We start from the raw sequence: 20,876 nt of genomic DNA on the forward strand, positions 1-20,876 counted from the left end.
AATTTGGCCAGAAAAAGCAGCAAACCTGAGAATTGGGAGCAGTTTAGGATTCAGCAAAGGAGGACAAAAGGATTAATTAAGAGGGGGGAAATAGAGTATGAGAGTAAGCTTGCAGGGAACATAAAAACTGACTGTAAAAGCTTCTATAGATATGTGAAGAGAAAAAGATTGGTGAAGTCAAGCGTAGGTCCCTTGCAGTCAGAATCAGGGGAATTTTAATGGGGAACAAAGAAATGGCAGACCAATTAAATACATTCTTTGGTCCTGTCTTCACAAAGGAGGACACAAATAACCTCTCAGAGATGTCGGGGATCATAGGGTCTAATGAGAGGGAGGAATTGAATGAAATCAGTATTTGTAGGGAAATGGTGTTAGGGAAATTGATGGGATTGAAGGCCGATAAATCCCCAGGGCCTGATAACCTGCATCCCAGGGTACTTAAGGAAGTGGCCCTAGAAATAATAGATGCACTGCTGGTCATCTTCCAAAATTCTATAGACTCTGGAACAGTTCCCATGGATTGGAGGATAGGTAATATAACCCCACTATTTAAGCAGGGTGGTAGAGAGAAAATGGGGAATTATAGACTGGTAAGCCTGACATCAGTAGTGGGGAAAATGCTAGAGTCCATTATCAAAGATGTTATAGCAGCGCACTTGGAAAACAGTGACAGGATCGGACAAAGTCAACATGGATTTACAAAAGGTAAATCATGCTTGACTAATCTACTGGAATTTTTTGAGGATGTAACTGGTAGAATAGATAAGGGAGAACCAGTGGATGTGATGTATTTGGACTTTCAGAAGGCTTTCGATAAGGTCCTGCATAAGAGATTAGCGTGTAAAGTTAAAGCACATGGGATTGGGCGTAAGGTACTCTCTTGGATAGAGAACTGGTTGGCAGACAGGAAGCAAAGAGTTGGAATAAACGGGTCTTTTTCCGAGTGGCAGGCAGTGACTAGTGGGATACCGCAGGGATCGGTGCTAGGATCCCAGCTATTCACAATATATATAAATGATCTAGACGAGGGAACTAGATGTAATATCTCCAAGTTTGCAGATGACACAAAGCCGGGTGGGCGTGTGTGCTGTGAGGAGGATGCCGAGAAACTCCAGTACGATTTGGACAGGTTGGGTGATTGGGCAGATGCATGGCAAATGCAGTACAATGTGGATAAATGCGAGGTTATCCACTTTGGTGGCAAAAACAGGAAGACAGATTATTATCTGAATGACAATAGATTGGGAAAAGGGGAAGTGCAACGAGACCTGGGTGTCCTTGTGCACCAGTTGCTGAAGGTAAGCATGCAGGTGCAGCAGGCGGTTAAGAAGGCAAATGGTATGTTGGCCTTCATAGCAAGAGGATTTGAGTACAGGAACAAGGATGTCTTGCTGCAGTTGTACAGTGCCTTGGTGAGACCACACCTTGAGTATTGTGTGCAGTTTTGGTCGCCTTATCTGTGGAAGGATGTTCTTGCCATGGAGAGAGTGCAGTGAAGATTCACCAGACTGATACCTGGGATGGCAGGAATGACATATGAGGAGAGATTGGGTCGATTAGGCTTATATTCAGTAGGGTTTAGAAGAATGTGAGGGGATCTCATTGAAACTTATAAAATTCTAACAGGACTAGACAGACCAGATGCAGGAAGGATGTTCCCGCTGGATGGGGGGTCCAGAACCAGGGGTCACAGTCTAAGGATAAGGGGTAAGCCATTAAGGACTGAGATGAGGAGGAATTTCTTCACCCAGAAAGTGGTGAACCTGTGGAATTCTCTGGCACACAGGGCAGTTGAGGCCAATTCATTAAATATATTCAAGAAGGAGTTGGATATATTTCTTGAGGCTAAAGGGATCAAGGGATATGGGGAGAAAGCAGGGACAGGGTACTGAATTTGGATGATCAGCCATGATCGCATTAAATGGCAGAGCGGGCTCGACGGGCCGAATGGCCTACTCTTGCTCCCATCTTCTATGTTTCTATGTTATGTTACTACAACAACAACAACATGCATTTATATAGCACCTTTAACGTAGTGAAACATCCCAAGGTGGTTCTCAGGAGCGATTATCAAACAAAATTTGACACCAAGCTACATAAGGAGATATTAGGACAGGTGAGGTAGGTTTAAGGAGTGTCTTAGAGGAAGAGAGAGAGAGAGAGAGAGGCGGAGAGGTTTAGGAAGGGAATTCCAGAGCTTAGAGCATAAGCAGCTGAAGGTACTGCCTCCAAAGGCTCCTAATTGCGACTGTGACAGACCCACAGCAATGTGGTTGACTCTTAATTGCCCTCTGAAATGGCCTAGCAAGTCACTCAGTTGTAACTAACTGCTACGAAACAAAATAAAAAGAATGAAACCGGACGGACCACCCAGCATCGACCTCGGCACCGGCTACAGACATGGCAACGGCACACCCAGCTCAGTCAACCCTGCAAACTCCTCCTCGCCAACATCTGGGGACTTGTACCAAAATTGGGAGAGCTCTCTCACAGACTAGTCAAGCAACAGCCTGACATAGTCATACTCACAGAATCATACCTTTCAGCGCACTGGATACAGCAAAGGCTATGAGCCCCGACAACATCCCAGCTATCGCGTTGAAGACTTGTGCTCCAAAACTAGCCGAGCCTCTAGCCAAGATGTTGAAGTACAGCTGCAACACTGGCATCTATCCGACAATGTGGAAAACTGTCCAGGTATGTCCTGTCCACAGAAAGCAGGACAAATCCAACCCAGCCAATTACCACCCCATCAATCTACTCTCAATCATCAGCAAAGTGATGGAAGGTGTCATCGACAGTGCTATCAAGCGGCACTTACTCAGCAATAACCTGCTCACTGATGCCCAGTTTGGGTTCCATCAAGACCACTCGGCTCCTTGGTCTCATTACAGCCTTGGTCCAAACATGGACAAAGGAGCTGAATTCCAGAGGTGAGGTGAGAGTGACTGCCCTTAACAACATGGCAGCATTTGACTGAGTCTGGCATCAAGGAGCCCTAGTAAAACTGAAGTCAATGGGAAACGGGGAAAACTCTCCACTGGCTGGAGTCATACCTAGCACAAAGGAAGATGGTTGTGGTGATTGAAGGTCAATCATCACAGCCCCAGGATATCGCTGCAGGAGTCCCTCAGGGCAATGTCCTAGGCCCAACCATCTTCAGCTGCTTTATCAATGACCCTTCCTCCAACATAAGGTCAGAAATGGGGATGTTTGCTGATGACTGCACAGTGTTCAGCACCATTCACAACTCCACAAATAATGAAGCAGTCCATGCACGCATGCAACAAGACCTGGATGACGTTCAGGCTTGGGCTGATAAGTGGCAGGTAACATTTGCACCACACAAGTGCCAGGCAACGAGTATCTCCAACAAGCGCGAGTCTAACCACCTCCCCTTGACATTCACTGGCATTACCATCGCTGAATCCCCCACTATCAACATCCTGGGGGTCTCCATTAACCAGAAACTTAACTAGACCAGCCACATAAATACTGTGGCAACAAGAGCAGGTCAGAGGCTAGGTATTATGCACCGAGTGTCTCACCTCCCGACTCCCCAAAGCCTTTCCACCATCTACAAGGCACAAGTAAGGAGTGTGATGGAATACTCTCCACTTGCCTGGATGAGTGCAGCTCCAACAACACTCAAGAAGCTCAACATCATCCAGGACAAAGCAGCCTGCTTGATTGGCACCCCATCTACCACCTTAAACATTCACTCCCTCCACCACCGGCGTACCGTGGCTGCAGTGTGTACCATCTACAAGATGCACTGCAGCAACTCGCCAAGGCTTCTTCGGCAGCACCTCCCAAACCCGCGACCTCTTCCACCTAGAAGGTCAAGGGCAGCAGGCGCATGGGAACACCACCACCTCCATGTTCCCCTCCAAGTTACACACCATCCTGACATAGAAGTATATCACCGATCCTTCATCGTCGCTGGGTCAAAATCCTGGAACTCCCTCCCTAACATCACTGTGGAAGTACCATCACTGTTAAGTCCATGAATGATTGAGACACGGACCAGCAGGAGTGAAAACAAACAAGTCTTTACTGGTGGAAGTCAATAGTGAAACTAACAAACAGAGGCTCTCTAGCGCCTTTTATACAGGGGTGGTGACTGCCGGTACTGCAGTCTGAGACCAGTTATTCTCTTAAAGGTACATACACAACAATTCCTCCCCTTTTAGATGAACAGTACATAACATTCATTTAACAACTAAATGATAACGAATTACAATCACAATTACTGTTGCTAGATATATTGGTTAAGTTTAAGCAATTATAAGTTCAGTCTTTGAGGAGGCTTCCTGATTCTGTCTGGATAATGCCTCTTTGGGGTATCAGGTTCTTCTGGCAATGTTGCGTCGGGATCAGTGTCTTTACTTGGTTCATCTGCTTCCAATATTACCGGTTCTGCGGTAGCTGCAATTGGAACGTCAATTTCATTACCAGGTGTATCAGATCGTGGTGTGGAGTTGACGTTTTCCAGTGACTCTAGAATCTGGTCAGCATGGCGTCTTACAATGCTCTCCCCAACGTCCACAGTATACATGAGAGGTCGTTGTCGTGTACAAGTCGTTCCTGGCTGCCATTTCTCAGTGCGGTAGTCCCGGGCCAAAACTGGCTGACCTATCTTAAAACTCCTGGTCGGCCTTTCATTCATATTCTGAAACTGCCTGTTCTCCACATCTCTTCGGACGTTTGGCTTAACCAAATCCAAGCGGCATCGTAGTCTTCGATTGAAGAACATCATGGCTGGAGTTTGGTTGGTAACCGCAAGTGTCGCATTCTGGTAGACAAACAAGAAGTTGTCCACCTTGTGTTGTAGGGGTATATCTTCATTACACATTGCCTTGATAGCCTTCTTGAATGTTTGGACAAACCTCTCGGCCAATCCATTAGTGGCTGGATGATATGGGGCAGATGTGTAATGCTTAATGCCATTGTTCTTTAAGAACCTCCGGAACTCTTCAGACACAAACTATGGTCCATTGTCAGAGCAAATCTGTTCAGGCAGCCCATTCCTGGCGAATATGGTTCGCAAAACTGTGATAGTTTTTTCCGTGGTGGTTGAGGACATTTTTATTACCTCTGGCCACTTTGAATGTGCATCCACCACAATTAAAAACATCGAGTCCATGAAGGGACCAGCAAAATCAATGTGCACCCGTTGCCATGGAGATGAGGGCCACTCCCATGGATGCAGAGGAGCTTGTGGTGGGGCGTTTTGAACCTTCTGACATCCTGCACAGCTCTTGGTCATCTCTTCGATTTCTCTATCGATTCCCGGCCACCACACAAACGCTCTGGCTAAGTTCTTCATTTTTACCCCACCCAGATGACCCTCATGAAGCTCATTGAGTACTCTATCCGTCAACTTAGGTGGAATTACTACTCTGGATCCACACATCAAGGTTCCTCTGCACACTGACAGCTGTTTTCTTCTCGGCGAGAATGCTGGCAGCAGTGGTTCGCCATGTGCTGGCCATCCCTTCACCGTTAAATCATAGACCCGTGATAGTGTCGGGTCATTCCGTGTTTCCTTTTCTATGTTTGCATTCTTCACAGGGAGACATTCGACTATGGTCGAGCGGAATAACTCCATTGGATCCACTGCAAGGTCTTCTTCTTCCACCGTCGGCAACGGTAGGCGTGACAATCCATCAGCATTTCCATGCTGTTTAGTTCCTTTGTACTCGATGTCATATTGGTGTGCCCCTAGGAAAAGGGACCATCTCTGCAGCCGTTGTGCCGTCATTATCGGTACGCCCTTCTGAGGGTTGAAAATGGAGACAAGAGGTTGATGATCGGTTAGTAGAGTAAATTTTTGACCGTGCAGATAGTAATTGAACTTCTTCACCCCCCACACTAGGCTGAGGGCCTCTCTGTCAATCTGGGCGTAGTTACGCTCGGCAGAAGTTAACGAGCGTGACGCAAAAGCTATCGGCCTCTCTAAACCATCAAGGAATTTATGTGACAGTACCGCCCCAATGCCGTAGGGAGACGCATCACACGCCAGCCTGATTGGCAGTGCTGGGTTGTAGTGAGCCAATACTTCCCTTGAAGTGATTAAGTCCTTACTCTTCTGAAAAGCACGCTTACAATCATCGTTCCATTTCCATGCTACCCCCGTTCATAGCAGGGCGTTCAGTGGGTGCAGAATTGTCGACAAATTCGGCAAAAACTTATGATAGTAATTCACCAACCCGAGGAATGACCTCAGTTGCGACACATTTTCAGGCGCTGGGGCCTTAACAACCGCTTCAATTTTGTCAGGGGACTTATGTAACCCCTCTTCATCAATCACGTGGCCACAATACGATATCTGTTTCTTAAAAAATTCGCACTTGGGGCGGTTGGCTCGCAGCCCATGTTCCCGTAGTCTAGTGAGCACCTGTTCTAGGTTGTTAAGGTGTTCACTGTCATCTTCACCTGTTGCAAGGATGTCATCCAAGTAACACTGAGTCCCCGGAATCCCTTGCAGGACTTGTTCCATCGCTCTTTGCCATATCACCGGAGCCGATGCTACTCCGAATACCAATCGATGATACTGGTAAAGACCTTTGTGAGTGTTTATCGTGAGATACTTCCTAGAGGACTCTTCAACCTCCATCTGCAAATATGCTTGTGCTAGGTCAATTTTTGTAAAACGCTTCCCTCCAGACAGTGAGGCGAAGATGTCTTCTATCCTTGGGAGAGGATATTGTACTGTGTGAAGGACAGGGTTCACCGTCACCTTGAAACCCCCACAGATGCGAATCTTCCTTGGCTCTCCGGACTTATTGCTTAACGTTTTCTTCATGACAGGAACGATGGGTGTCGCCCACTCGCTCCAGTCGACCTTAGACAACACGCCCGCCTTCTCCAGATTCTCCAGCTCTGCCTCAATGGCTCGGCGAATTGCATATGGTACCGGTCTTGCTTTGAAAAACTTGGGAACTGCATTCTCTTCTATTTTTATCGAGGCGGTTATGCCTTTAAGCGTGCCCAGTTCTTGTTGAAATACCTCTTTGGCGTTAGTTAAGATTGTTGACAATCGTCCAGGAGTGACGTCTTTATCTTTTTTACCGTCCACCGTCATTGCATGAATGGAATGCCAATCTAAGTTTATCTTCCTGATCTATTCCCGTCCCAATAACGGTGGTCCACCATTTGGCAGTATGTAGAGATACAATTTCCGTATTTTCTTGCCATTGTATTCGACAGGCACCCTTATTTTTCCTCTGGGGTATACTTTTTGCCCCGTATACGTCGTCAAGACGATGGATGTCTCTCTCAAGGGTATGTGTGAGAATAGCCGCTCATAGTCTCGTCGATTCATGACGGTTAGCGCTGATCCTGTATCCAATTCCATTTTAACTTGGGACCCTGCTATCGTGAGGGTGACCCAAATGGTTCAGTGATCCTCTTTTGCGATTACATTGTGAAGTTTGAGACAGCTTAGTCTCCTGTTTCCGGATTCACTATCGCTCATCTGGTCTTCGGAACTACTGTCCGTCATCTTTTGTACTTTCTTGTACGGTTCCTTAGTAGCCTTTTTGTTGTCGCTGGTCTTCTTCCCAGACCTGCAAACTCATGCAATGTGTCCAATCTTCCCGCATTGTCTGCATATTTTGTCTTTGGACCAGCAGTCCTTCTGGTCATGGTTAGTTCTGCCGCAGCGATAACATTTTGCAAATCCCCGTGTCATTTCGTGGGTGCCGTATTCCTGTGGTTTTTGTTGAATTTCTGCAGCTCCCCTGGCTGCTGCTTCATATGGTACTGCCACGCTGAAAGCCTTATCCAGCGTCTGCTCTTTTTCTGAGAGTAACTTCTTCTGTGTTCCTTCACTCAGGAGTCCACAGACAAATTTGTCCCGTAGGGTATCTGCCTGTCCTGCTCCGAACTGGCAGTGGTTTGATAGCTTGCGTAGTTCCGTAAGATACTCAGCATTGCTCTCATCTTTGTGCTGAGTTCTCCTGTGGAATTTAAATCTTTCTGCTATCAACAGCGGTGCAGGGTTTAAGTGTTCCTGTAGGACAGCAACAATTTCGTTAAAACTCTTCGCCTTCGGTTTGGCTGGAGTAATCAGGTCCCGCAATAGGCCGTACGTTCTAGCGCCCATTAAGTTTAGCAATACCGATGCCTTTTTCCCCTCCGCTATTTCGTTTGCCTCGAAATATACCTCGACTCTTTCCACATACATGGTCCAGTCCTCTAATGTATTATCAAAAGCAGTGATACAGCCAGTCTTCGGCATCTTGCAAATCTAAAATGGCGCCTCCCGCGCTTTGCCTTCTTCCCCGATTTAACAAAATGGCGCCTCCCGCGCTTTGCCTTCTTCCCCGCTGTTGTTAGCGCTGCTTTCCACGGTTTCTTGCGCGTTAAATATTGACTCTTTTTCTTTTATTATTTTCCCGTCGTGGAGCGGACCCTCTGGGACACTTCCCTCCCTCTTCTTATGTCCGAACGCTGCCCGGCTTCGAAGCACCGGCCGCGCCCTGTGTGCTCCACCATCTCTCTCTCTCTTTGCTTCCCGACTCGCTGCCCGGCCCCGTTGAAAAGCCACCCGATCGAGCTTCAGCCCGCCGCAGCCCAGGAAGGATCAGAGCACTACCTGCCACCAGCCCGATTAGTTGGGAAACCACAGACCGAGGAACCCAGCCTGGCTCTGGAAAGTCTCTCCTGCAAGTTTTCAAACCGATGATTGACGGTCGACGCCCGTTTCTCGAGTTTCTTTGGACTCTATTTTTTTTTTCTTTCTTCTGGCTCCGACCTTCAACAACATCGTCTGAGGTGCTGCCGAGTTGCAGGTAAGTTCGTTTCTTACTCGTCGCCAGTGTTAAGTCCGTGAATGATTGAGACACGGACCAGCAGGAGTGAAAACAAACAAGTCTTTACTGGTGGAAGTCAATAGTGAAACTAACAAACAGAGGCTCTCTAGCGCCTTTTATACAGGGGTGGTGACTGCCGGTACTGCAGTCTGAGACCAGTTATTCTCTTAAAGGTACATACACAACAATCACCACACGGACTGCAGTGGTTCAAGGGGACAGCTCACCACCACCTTCTAAAGGGTAACTAGGGATGGGCAATAAATGCTGACATTGTCAGTGACGCCCTGATCCCATAAAGGAATAAAGAAATAAAAAATAATAAAGTATGTTAATGAAGTTTCCCGCCTCTCCAAGTTGGCACACTCGCACAGCACGCTACCCGCTGGGGTACAAATGGCGGCAGGTATGTATGCAGCGTGTTGGGGACGCGTTCCTCGTTTTTACATTTTACCCCACCCCACCCCCGATCCGCTCCCGCTCGTCATGTTGGGGGGTTAATATTGATGCTATTGTCCCAATATTTAATTGGACGTAAGTTTGTGTTGCTTATGTACTTATTTTCATCTTGCCTCTGTCCTGCATGTTGTATAAATTACTTGCTTGTTGTCTATTTTTGCTGCTATTTAGAGTAATATACAGCATAGTAAAAACAAAAGCCGTGTTGGCTTGAGGGGATTAATGAACCTTTTTGGAAGGGGGAATTGTTTGTGCTACCGGACTGTTTATATAGTTAAAATTAACAGTACGGTAGTTCAGAATGTTATTCTTCTATTTAATTTCCCTCTGACCACAGACATTGCATAAATATTTACTTGAAACAAGAAGCCCGCGATTTTGCTGACCTTGGCGGATCCGTAGCAGATGGCGTTGGCGGCGGGTCCTGATCCCGCTGCTGGCTCCAGCCTGCTCTGTAAAATGAATTTTCCTTGATTGGGCTTGTTAAGCCCGCCCAGCGCATTTGCTGGCCAATTAGAGGAAGCGGGTCTGGTGACATCATTTGATGACGTGTCACTAGCCGGTTTCCTTAAAGGGACCATGGCTAACTTTATTTTGACCTTTGTACTGTCAGTATTCTACAGCATTGAGGTGCTGCAAACACTGACAAGCACTGCACAGAGGTGCATATGGAGGGAGTCACAACACGCAGGGAAGTCCTCTTCTCTTCCCATGGGCAGAAGAGACCTCCCCAGGAGATCAACACAGCCTGGTTGCACATTGCAGAGGAGGGCACAAGCAGGGATGTGGTCAGGAGGACATGGGTGCCGTGCCACAAACGTTTCAATGATCTCAGTAGATCACGAAACGTTAGTACAAAGCCACACTCAACCACACCCTGCTGTGCCACTTATCACATCCCCATCACTCAGCCTTCCCAACTCTACTCCTGCACATCCTTACCCACACCAACTTACCTTGCACCTCCACTCATCCCTCTCTATCTACATGATCACATCCCCATCTCACTAGCCACCCCTCATACCCACCCTCATCCTAGTGCAATCATACCAACTAACAACACACAAGGGTAGGCACTTGGGTGTTTTATGCAATGTCCATGTAAAGTTTCTGTTAATGTGGTGTCAAACATTGAAACCTTTATTTTCAACACTTTGCGTTCTTGGACAGATTTGTGTGCACCTTTGGAAATGGCTTAGTGAGTTGCAGTGAATGGTGAGATATAACGGTACCCCCCGCAATGGTGATGAGTGTGAAAGGAATGGCTTGGGCATTGTAGGGATGCTTTATGGTGTTGGTGTGGGGTGGTGCCAACCTGGCGCATTATGTGGCAGTCAGGGTGTACAGCATCAAGTGAAGTAAATCTGGCCATGGTGAGGTCATCCCTGGCCTCCCGGGTATCAATGTGCTCGGGTGCTGGTGCCCTCTGTCCTGTGCAGCATCAGTTGATTGCAGAGAAGGTTGGTGGCATTGTTGGTGTTGGGGCTGATCGTGGTGAGATTCTGAGGACCAAGGTGAGAGAGTAAAAGGGCACCTGTAGAGTCCGTGCCTTAATAATACACGGACTGCGGGAGAACAATATAACAGGTATTTACTTGAACAGAGAGTAACGTCAGACTGAAGTACAGAAGCCTGCTAGGGCTTTTTATACAGGGGTGGTCACTGCCGGTACTGCAGTATAAAATCAGTTCTTCTCTTAAAGGTACATACACAGCAATTCCTCCCCATTTAGATAAACAGTACATAACATTCATTTAACAACTAAATAATAACTAATTACAATTACAATGTACTATATACATCAACTGAAATAATCATTTATAAGCTCAGTCTTTGAGGAGGCTTCCTGATCCTGACTGGATAGCGCCTTTCTCGAGTATCCTGTTCTTGCGGTGGAGTCGATTCTGGCTCATTGTCATTGGTTGGTTCGTCAGCTTCCAATACCACTGCTTCTGAGGTAGACGCAATCTGTACTTCGGGTTCATTACCAGGTGCACATGCTCGTGGTATAGGTTTGGCTTGTTCCTGTGACTCTAGAAACTGGTCAGCATGGCGTCTCATGATGCTCTCTCCAACGTCCACTGTGTACATTAGTGGTCCCTGCTGTGTGCATATCGTTCCTGGCTGCCATTTTTCTGTTCGGTAGTCGCGGGCCAAGATTGGTTGTCCTATCTTGAAGCTCCTGGTTGGCTTCTCGTTGATGTGCTGGAATTGCTTATCCTCAGCATCTCGTCTTATGTTTGGTTTGAGCAAATCCAGGCGACATCTTAGCCTTCGGTTGAAGAACATTATGGCTGGAGCTTGGTTGGTGACTGCATGTGTCGCATTCCGGTAAGCAAACAAGAAATTATCTACCTTGTGTTGTAGTGGTATGTCGTCGTTATACATCGCCTTTATTGCCTTTTTAAAGGTCTGAACAAACCTCTCAGCCAATCCATTTGTGGCTGGATGATATGGGGCAGATGTGTAATGTTTCACCCCATTATTCCTCAGAAACCTCCGGAAATCCTCGGACACAAACTGTGGCCCATTGTCGGAGCAAATCTGTTCTGGCAAGCCATTCCTGGCGAAGATGGTCCGTAGGACTGCAATAGTTTTCTCCGTGGTGGTGGAGGACATTTTGATGACCTCTGGCCATTTCGAATGGGCGTCCACAGCGATTAGAAACATTGAGTCCATAAATGGACCAGCAAAATCAATGTGTACCCGTTGCCATGGAGATGAGGGCCACTCCCATGGATGTAGAGGGGCCTGTGGTGGTGCATTTTGGACTTTCTGACATCCTGAGTAGCTCTTGGTCAGGTGCTCGATTTGTTTATCGATTCCCGGCCACCACACATAAGCCCTGGCTAGGCTTTTCATTTTTACCCCTCCCAGATGACCCTCATGAAGCTCATTGAGCACTCTGTCTCTCAACTTGGGTGGAATTACCACTCGGGATCCACACATCAAGTTCCCCGGCACACTGACAGCTGTTCTCTCCTTGGCGAGAATGCTGGCAACAGTGAGTCGCCATGTGCTGGCCATCCCTTCACCGTCAAATCATAGACCCGAGAGAGTGTCGGGTCATTCCGGGTTTCCTTCTCTATACTTGAGTTTGTAACAGGCAGACATTCGACTATGGTCGCATGGAATATCTCAACAGGGTCCACTGCAGGTGCTTCCGCTACCGTAGGCAACGGTAGGCGCGACAGCCCATCAGCGTTTCCATGCTGCTTTGTACCCTTGTACTCTATGTCGTACTGATGTGCCCCTAGAAAAAGTGACCATCTTTGCAGCCGTTGCGCCGTCATCACCGGAACGCCCTTCTTTGGGTTAAAAATGGAGACCAGGGGCTGATGATCAGTCAGTAGGGTGAATTTCTGCCTGTGCAGATAGTGATTGAACTTCTTCACCCCCCACACCAGGCTGAGGGCCTCCCTGTCAATCTGGGCGTAGTTACGCTCGGCTGAAGTTAACGAGTGCGACGCAAAGGCTATTGGCCTCTCTGAACCGTCAAGGAATTTGTGTGACAGCACTGCTCCAATGCCGTAGGGAGACGCATCACATGCCAACCGAATCGGTAGTGTTGGGTTGTAGTGGGCCAATACTTCTTTTGAAGTGATTAGGCATTTACATTTCTGAAAGGCACGCTTACACTCATCACTCCATTTCCATGTTACTCCAGTTTGCAACAGGGCATTCAGTAGGTGCAGAATTGTAGATAAATTCGGCAAGAACTTATGGTAGTAGTTCACCAACCCGAGAAACGACCTCAGTTGCGACACATTTTCCGGTGCTGGAGCGTTGACTACAGCCTCAATCTTGTCTGGCGACTTATGCAATCCTTCCTCATCAATCATGTGGCCACAATACGAGATTTGTCTCCTGAAGAACTCGCATTTGGGGCGGTTGGCTCGTAGCCCATATTCCTGCAATCTAGTGAGCACCTGCTCCAGGTTGGCAAGGTGTTCACTGTCATTTTCGCCGTAACCAGGATGTCGTCCAAATAACACTGGGTCCCTGGGATCCCTTGCAGGACTTGTTCCATCACCCTCTGCCAAATAGCCGGGGCTGATGCTACCCCGAATACCAGTCGATTGTACTGGTAAAGGCCTTTGTGAGTGTTTATCGTGAGGTATTTCCTAGATGCTTCTTCCACCTCCATTTGTAGATACGCTTGGGCCAGATCAATCTTCATAAAGCGTTTCCCTCCAGACAGTGAGGCAAAAATATCTTCTATCCGTGGGAGTGGATATTGTACTGTGTGCAGGACTGGGTTCACAGTTACCTTGAAGTCCCCACAGATGCGAACCTTCTTCGGCTCCCCAGGCGTGCTGCTCAATGCTTTCTTCATTACAGGAACGATGGTTGTGGCCCACTCGCTCCAGTCCACCTTGGACAGCACACCCGAACGCTCCAGACTCTCCAGTTCTGCTTCAACGGCAGGGCGGATCGCGTACAGCACCGGTCTGGCCTTAAAAAGTTTTGGGTTTGCGTTATCTTCGATTTTTATCGTTGCCTTTACTCCTTTTAGAGTCCCAAGTCCTTGTTGGAACACCTCTTTCGCGTCAGTTAGAATTTGCGACAGTCGCCCAGGTGTGACGTCATCATCCTTTTTGTCAGTCACAGTTAGCGCCTGAATGGAATGCCAATCCAATTGTATTTTTTGGATCCATTCACGTCCCAATAATGGTGGTCCTCCATCTTGTAGTATATATAGATACAGTTTCTGTGTTTCCTTGCCGTTGTATTTAACCCTTATTTTTCCTCTGGGGTAGACTTTTTGCCCCGTGTATGTCTTCAATACAATGGACGTGTCCTTTAAGGGTATGTGTGAGAATAGCCGCTCATAGTCTCGTCGATTCATGACAGTTAGGGCTGATCCTGTATCCAATTCCATCTTTACTTGGGATCCTGCTATCATGAGGGTGACCCAAATGGTTCGGTGATCCTCCTTTGCGATCACGTTGTGTAACTTTAGACAACTTAGCCTTCTGCTCCCGGAGTCGTTATCACTCTCCTGATCTTCCGAACTACTGTCTGTCATTTTTTTTACTTTCTTGTACTTTTCCTTAGTAGTTCTTGTAGTGTTGGTTTTCTTTCCCGACCTGCAGACTCTTGCTATATGTCCCATTTTCCCGCATTGCCTGCATACTTTGTCCTTAAACCAGCAGTCCTTGTGGTCATGGGTTGTTTTGCCGCAGCGATAGCACTTTTCTGCTCCATACGCCATTTCGTTAGCGCTGTATTCTTGTGGTTTCTGTTGTATTTCCGCGGCTCCCCGTGCTGCTGCTTCGTAGGATACTGCCACGCTGAAAGCCTGTTCTAGCGCCAGGTCCTTTTCCGAAAGTAGTCGTTTCTGGGTTCCTTCACTCTGGAGCCCGCAGACAAACTTATCCCGTAAGGTGTCTGCCAGTCCTGCTCCGAACTGGCAGTGCTTCGATAACTTGCGTAGTTCCGTAAGATAGTCAGCATTGTTCTCATCTTTGTGCTGGTTTCTTTTATGGAACTTGAATCTTTCTGCTATCAGCAGCGGTGTAGGGTTTAGGTGTTCCTGTAAGATATTAACAATCTCTTCAAAACTTTTCTCCATTGGTTTAGCTGGGGTAATTAAATTCCGCAATAGGCCGTACGTTCTCGCGCCCATTAAATTTAATAATACCGACGCCTTCTTTCCATTGGCCACCTCATTGGCATTGCAGTACACTTCAATTCTTTCCACATACGTGGTCCAGTCTTCTACCTCGTTGTCGAAAGCAGTGATACTGCCACTCTTCGGCATCTTGGGTGATTTAAAATGGCGCCTCCCGCTCTTTTTCTTCTTCCCCAATGGACTAAAATGGCGCCTCCCGCACTTTTCCTTCTTCCCCTTGCTGCCACGCTGCTCCTAGCGTTCTACAGGGTAATGGCAGCGACCCGCGGCTTCGGCGCGTCTCACTTTTCCTTCCCCTCGTTTTATTTCCTCTACGCTGCCCAGTTCTTGAGCACCAACCGCGCCCTGTGCGCTCCACCCTCTCTCTCTCTCTTTCCTCCCGGCGACGCTGCGCGGCCCTTTTTGTAGAGCCGCTCGATCGAGCCCGAGCCCGCCGCAGTCCGGAAGGGTCAGCGCACTACCTGCTACCAGCATGATTTGCTGGAACCTCTTGACTGGGGAGCCAAGCCCAGCTCTCCACAGCCTCTCCCGCAATTCTCCGAACACCGATGGATCCTTGGGCGGTTGCCCGCATTCGACGCCCGTTGCTCAGACTTCGACCTCCAAGAAACTTCTTCTCAGGGAAAGATCCCCGTGGGGTGATGTAGTACCGCAGGTGAGTTCGAACCTGCTTGTCGCCACTGTAGAGTCCGCGCCTTAATAATACACGGACTGCGGGAGAACAATCTCACAGGTATTTACTTGAACAGAGAGTAACGTCAGACTGAAGTACAGAAGCCTGCTAGGGCTTTTTATACAGGGGTGGTCACTGCCGGTACTGCAGTATAAAATCAGTTCTTCTCTTAAAGGTACATACACAACAGCACCCATGCTGATGGAATAAATGGCAGGTGAAGTAGAGATGACAAAAGCGATCTGTCAGTGGTGAGAGTGATAATGAGGTTGGACTGGATGGAGACTTGTAAAGTCTTGCAGCATGGTGAATCTGTTGTGGAAATGCAGTGAGGAAGAGTTTGTGGCTGAGGGAAGATATCTCTGTAACGTGGGAGCTTTTACTGTAAATTTGAAGCTGTCAACTCAACAGCTGATTCAGTGGCCACTGAACCCCCGCCTCAGCTGGACAGACTTGGTCTACGATCAGTGTGGACCCCGTGGGCGAGCTTCCGAATGCAGAAGGTGAGCTGAAATTCATTCTTAAGTGGCTCTAAACAAGCCATTAATTGCCTAAGTTGGGTCCCCCGCTGTAAACCCACCGCCGCGTGTCGGGTCTGCTCAGTGCTGACAGACCTGACATCGGGGAAGGGCACGTGGCGGTGCGTTCACAGTGGAGTCCTGACCTGCTGGGGAAGAAAAACACATTCCACCCGACCTGCCACTGATTGTGCCCGCTGACCCCCCGCATAATCCAGCCCAAAGCCCCTAGAATACTTCATATTCACACGAACACGTTAAGGGCCCAGAATCTGCTGGAGCAGAGCATCTTGCGGCGTGTGCCATGAGTTGGATTTTTTCCCTCATCCTTCAGCTCCAATTATTTTTGCACTGTAATTTGCTGGAAGTGTGAATTGACGTTTAATGGGGTATCTGAGACCTTGGTGAACAACTGGACCAACAGTCTATCTCTTTAACCAAGGAGATTTAAGGATAAAGAAACAGAACGAACAATGGGGAAATAGGGTGATTTAGAGCCAAATTAGATACAGAAAGAGGAACAAAGAGAAGGAAAGAAAGATTGGATTGCGAGAGACAGAGAAAAGAGACAGAAAGGAAAAGTAAGCAAAAGAAATTTTAATTTAAATTTTAAAAAACTTCTAGGAACAATTTGTTACCTGCGGGAGTGAGACTCCACAGTTTCAATTGTTCCCTTTCTGCGCCTCCAAGTTTGAGTGGCAAGTCAGGAACAATAATCGTCCCATTAACAGAGCCCTTACACTGTGAAATAATAGCCCTAACTGTCTGCGGCGAGTTTAATTCGTATTTATGGCGCAAATTCAGCAATTTCTTGACACTCATGGGGAGGTTGATGGTGTGATTTTTTTTGTGAAGTTAATGGCGGAGCGGCGCAAATCGCCCAGCAATTTGTGGCGATTCACAACTCACGCCATATCTCTTCATTGCCACAGATTGCTGCTTTTTTCCACCTTGGGGGTGAACGCTAGAAGTGGGACCCAGTGCAATTTGCACCCACTATTGAGAGCTTGCGTCTGGGGAGGGTGGGGAAAGGAAATCCAGCAATGCAGCAGCATTTAAGTAACTGCAGCAGCTTAAAGGGCCTGCTATGCTTCTGATATCACACAGACCACATTTTCTTCACTTCTAATTGGCTAGAATAACACAATAAATAGTTGTTCCCAAGTTGAAATAACTGTTCAGATAGCGTTCGTGCTTTCTGTTTATTAAATGATTCTTTCAATTGTAAGGAAAGTACTACCTGATAATTGCATTTTAAAAAATATTCATTCATGGCATGTGGGCATCACTGGCAAGGCCAGCATTTATTGCCCATCCCTAATTGCCCTTGAGAAGGTAGTGGTGAGCCGCCTTCTTGAACCGCTGCAGTCCATGTGGTGAAGGTACTCCCATAGTGCTGGTAGGCAGGGAGTTTCCAGGATTTTGACCCAGTCACAATGAAGGAACAGCAATATATTTCCAAGTCAGGATGATGTGTAGCTTGGAGAGGAACATGGAGGTGATGATATTCCTATGCGCCTGCTGCCCTTGTCCTTTTATGTGGTAGAGGTCGTGGGTTTGGGAGGTGCTGTCAAAGAAGCCTTAGCAAGTTGCTGTAGTGCATCTTGTAGATGGTACACACTGCAGCCACAGTGTGCCGGTGGTGGAGGGAGTGAATGTTTAAGGTGGTGGATGGGGTGTTGTTGGAGCTGCACTCATCCAGGCAAGTGGAGAATATTCCATCACACTCTTAACTTGTGCCTTGTAGATGGTGGAAAGGCTTTGGGGAGTCAGGAGTTGAGACACTCGCCGCAGAATACCCAGCCTCTGACCTGCTCTTGTGGCCACAGTATTTATGTGCTGGTTCAGTTAAGCTTCTAGTCAATAGTTACCCCCAGGATGTTGCTGGTGGGGGATTCGGCGATGGTAATGCGTTTGAATGTAATGAGGCGGTGGTTAGACTCTCGCTTGTTGGAGATAGTCATTGCCTGGCACATGTTTGGCGCAAATGTTACTTGCCACTTATCAGCCCAAACCTGAAAGTCGTCCAGGTCTTGCTGCATGCGGGCCTGAACTGCTTCATTATCTGAGGAGTTGTGACACACTAGGTGACAACCCTACTCTATATTCTATACTACTACCTGCCTTCACAACCTTATTTTAAATTTACTTCTTTTATAACAGCAATAAAACATACACGCAGACACTTGTATGGTCCACTTTGGCGCAGCATCATAACAGATAATAAGAATAAACAATCAGAAACCAGAATAGACAGACAAAATACGGAAATGCCAAAGTTCATATTCACAGTTTCATACTAGAAGAGAGATTATACACAATGGGGGAGAAATTCGCTACCTTAGCCGCTCCCGTTAGCGCTTCCGGGGAGGCGATACGGGGCGCTAATGACTTATCGCCCAGGCCCGGCGAAAGAAACGACTCCCGCTAAATTCACTTGGAGGTTTGTGGCGGCAGTAACTCTTAGCACCACGATCTTTTACGCCCGGAGATTGTGACGTTGTTCTCCTGCGCATCAACCGGTAACGGCCTGGACCCGAACTTTGGTTCCGCCCCCTGCAGCATCACCGGCCAAAAACACCAACAGCTGCAGGAGGTGTTGTTTGAGATGTCGATTCGGGAGCACTGTATAAAGGGGATGATGGCTGTGGGGGGGAAAATGTTTTCGTGAAGCTTAACGCTAATTTTTAATGATTTTCTTGGGCCGCGATCGATCAGCCCTGCACTCTGCTATAGTGCTTGGGGCTGATTGTAGTGGTTCGCAGCTGCCGTCGATGACGAGGTACCTCTTTTCATTGCAGAGCCTGCAGTGATGGCCCTTCCCTTTAAGGGAGGGGAGGAGTCTCCGTTCCCAACAGCGCTGCCCTCGACATTGGGCAGCGCTTCACTGCTACAGCCCCTCCTGCCAGCTCTTAGCGCTCCAAGGGAAGTGGTAGCACTTGAATTAGCGCTGCACTTCCTTCCTGGAGCACTTACACCCAAATTTCGTGCAACCTGAGAATGATTAGCGCCTGGCGCTAATTTTTCAGGCTTTCAAAATTACCACCCCAAGCGGGGTGATACCGAATTTCTCCACCCGCCCCGCCTCGATACTAACATTCACTAAAGTTCAGTCCCTGCTGTTAAATTCACTAACTTCATCAGCAAGATTTCCTCAGAAAGGAACTATTACTATGTGCAGTTGAGTTCTTTGTGTGGGTTGTTTCGGTTTGCGGGGGGCGCAGGATACGTTCCCTGCCGCTGAATGGTGAGGCTCGAGGCATAATGGCAAGAAGTTATACAAGTAGCACGGTGCCCTGATTTTCAGATGGGGCAGTAGAGCTGTTGCTGAAACTGGCCCTTTAAATTTTAAATCCCACTGGGTGCCAGGAATTTGGTAGCTCCAATTTATGTCAGATTCATTAAACTCAGGCACAAAGGCAGGAAATTTAATTGATCTCCAAATTATGTTAATTCCATCTTACTGTTTCTGGTGGGAGCTTTCTGGATTCCACTAGAAATGCGTGTTGTGAATATCATGGATGGAGATCCAGATGTGCCCTAATTATGCCATTAATGGGGTGTGACTGACATGAAAATCTGCCCTGCTATCACTTGGCATCCACAACCCATTTTGTGTCTTTTGTGTTACTCTATTCAGGTACCTGATGGTCCGGCTAGATCTCCATTACTATGAGTCATATCTTTCCCATTTGTATTCAGTTAGAGCAGTAGCGTTTCCAAAAACATTTTCAAATGTGGAATTTGAAAGGTAGTAAATGATTGGATCAAGTAATATTCAGATATGTCAGGGCATATTCAGAGCAGGCGTAACATAAAAGACTTCAACATCAGGAATATACTTCATGCAATTACCGGAAACAGTAGCATTGTGATTGTATTACTGGATGAGTAATCCAGACTAATGATCCAGAGACGTGAGTTCAAATCCCACCACGGCAGCTGGGGAATTTAAATTCAGTTAATTAAATAAATTTGGAATAAAAAAGCTAGTATCAGTAATGGTGATCATGAAACTACCGGATTGTCGTAAAAACCCATCTGGTTCACTAATATCCTTCCTGTCATCCTTACCTAGTCTGGCCTATATGTGACTCCAGACCCACAGCAATGTGGTTGACTCTTAACTTCCCTCTGAAATGGCCTAGCAAGCAACTCAGTTGTAACAAACCGCTACGAAAAGCAGTAATAAGAATAAAACCGGACGGACCACCTAGGCACCGGCTTCAGATACGAAAACGGCACACCCAGCCCAATCGACCCTGCAAAGTCATCCTCACCAACATCTGGGGACTTGGGCCAAAATGATAAGATCATAAGAATTAGGAGCAGGAGTAGGCCATACGACCCCTCGAGCCTGCTCCGCCATTCAATAAGATCATGGCTGATCATCGATCGCAACTCCACCTTCCCCCCGATCTCCATATCCCTTGATTCCCCTAGAGTCCCAAAATCTATCTATCTCAGCCTTGAATATACTCAGCATCCACAGCCCTCTGGGGCAGAGAATTCCAATGATTCACAACCCTCTGAGTGAAGAATTCCTCCTCATCTCGGTCTTAAATGGCCTACCCCTTATCCTGAGACTATGCCCCCTATTTCTAGATACTCCAGCCAGGGGAAACAACCTCCCAGCATCTAACAACTCTTAGCATCTAAAATTGGGAGAGCTGTCACACAGACGAGTCAAGCAACAGCCTGACATAGACATACTCACAGAATCATACCTTTCAGCCAATGTCCCAGATTCCTCCATCACCATCCCTGGGTAT

The 20,876-nt window shown here is 47.4% G+C and overlaps 1 long non-coding RNA gene across 1 annotated transcript in view; it reads left to right on the plus strand.

Moving 5' to 3' along the window:
• LOC147104373 (uncharacterized) overlaps nt 1-20,876 on the plus strand; it is a 99,229-nt gene that overhangs the window by 76,983 nt on the left and 1,370 nt on the right. The window lies entirely within an intron of this gene.

This window comes from Somniosus microcephalus, chromosome 19 (genome assembly GCF_052327205.1).
Source record: "Somniosus microcephalus isolate GS21.2 chromosome 19, FLI_Smic_1.0, whole genome shotgun sequence".
Classification (NCBI taxonomy): Eukaryota; Metazoa; Chordata; class Chondrichthyes; order Squaliformes; family Somniosidae; genus Somniosus; species Somniosus microcephalus.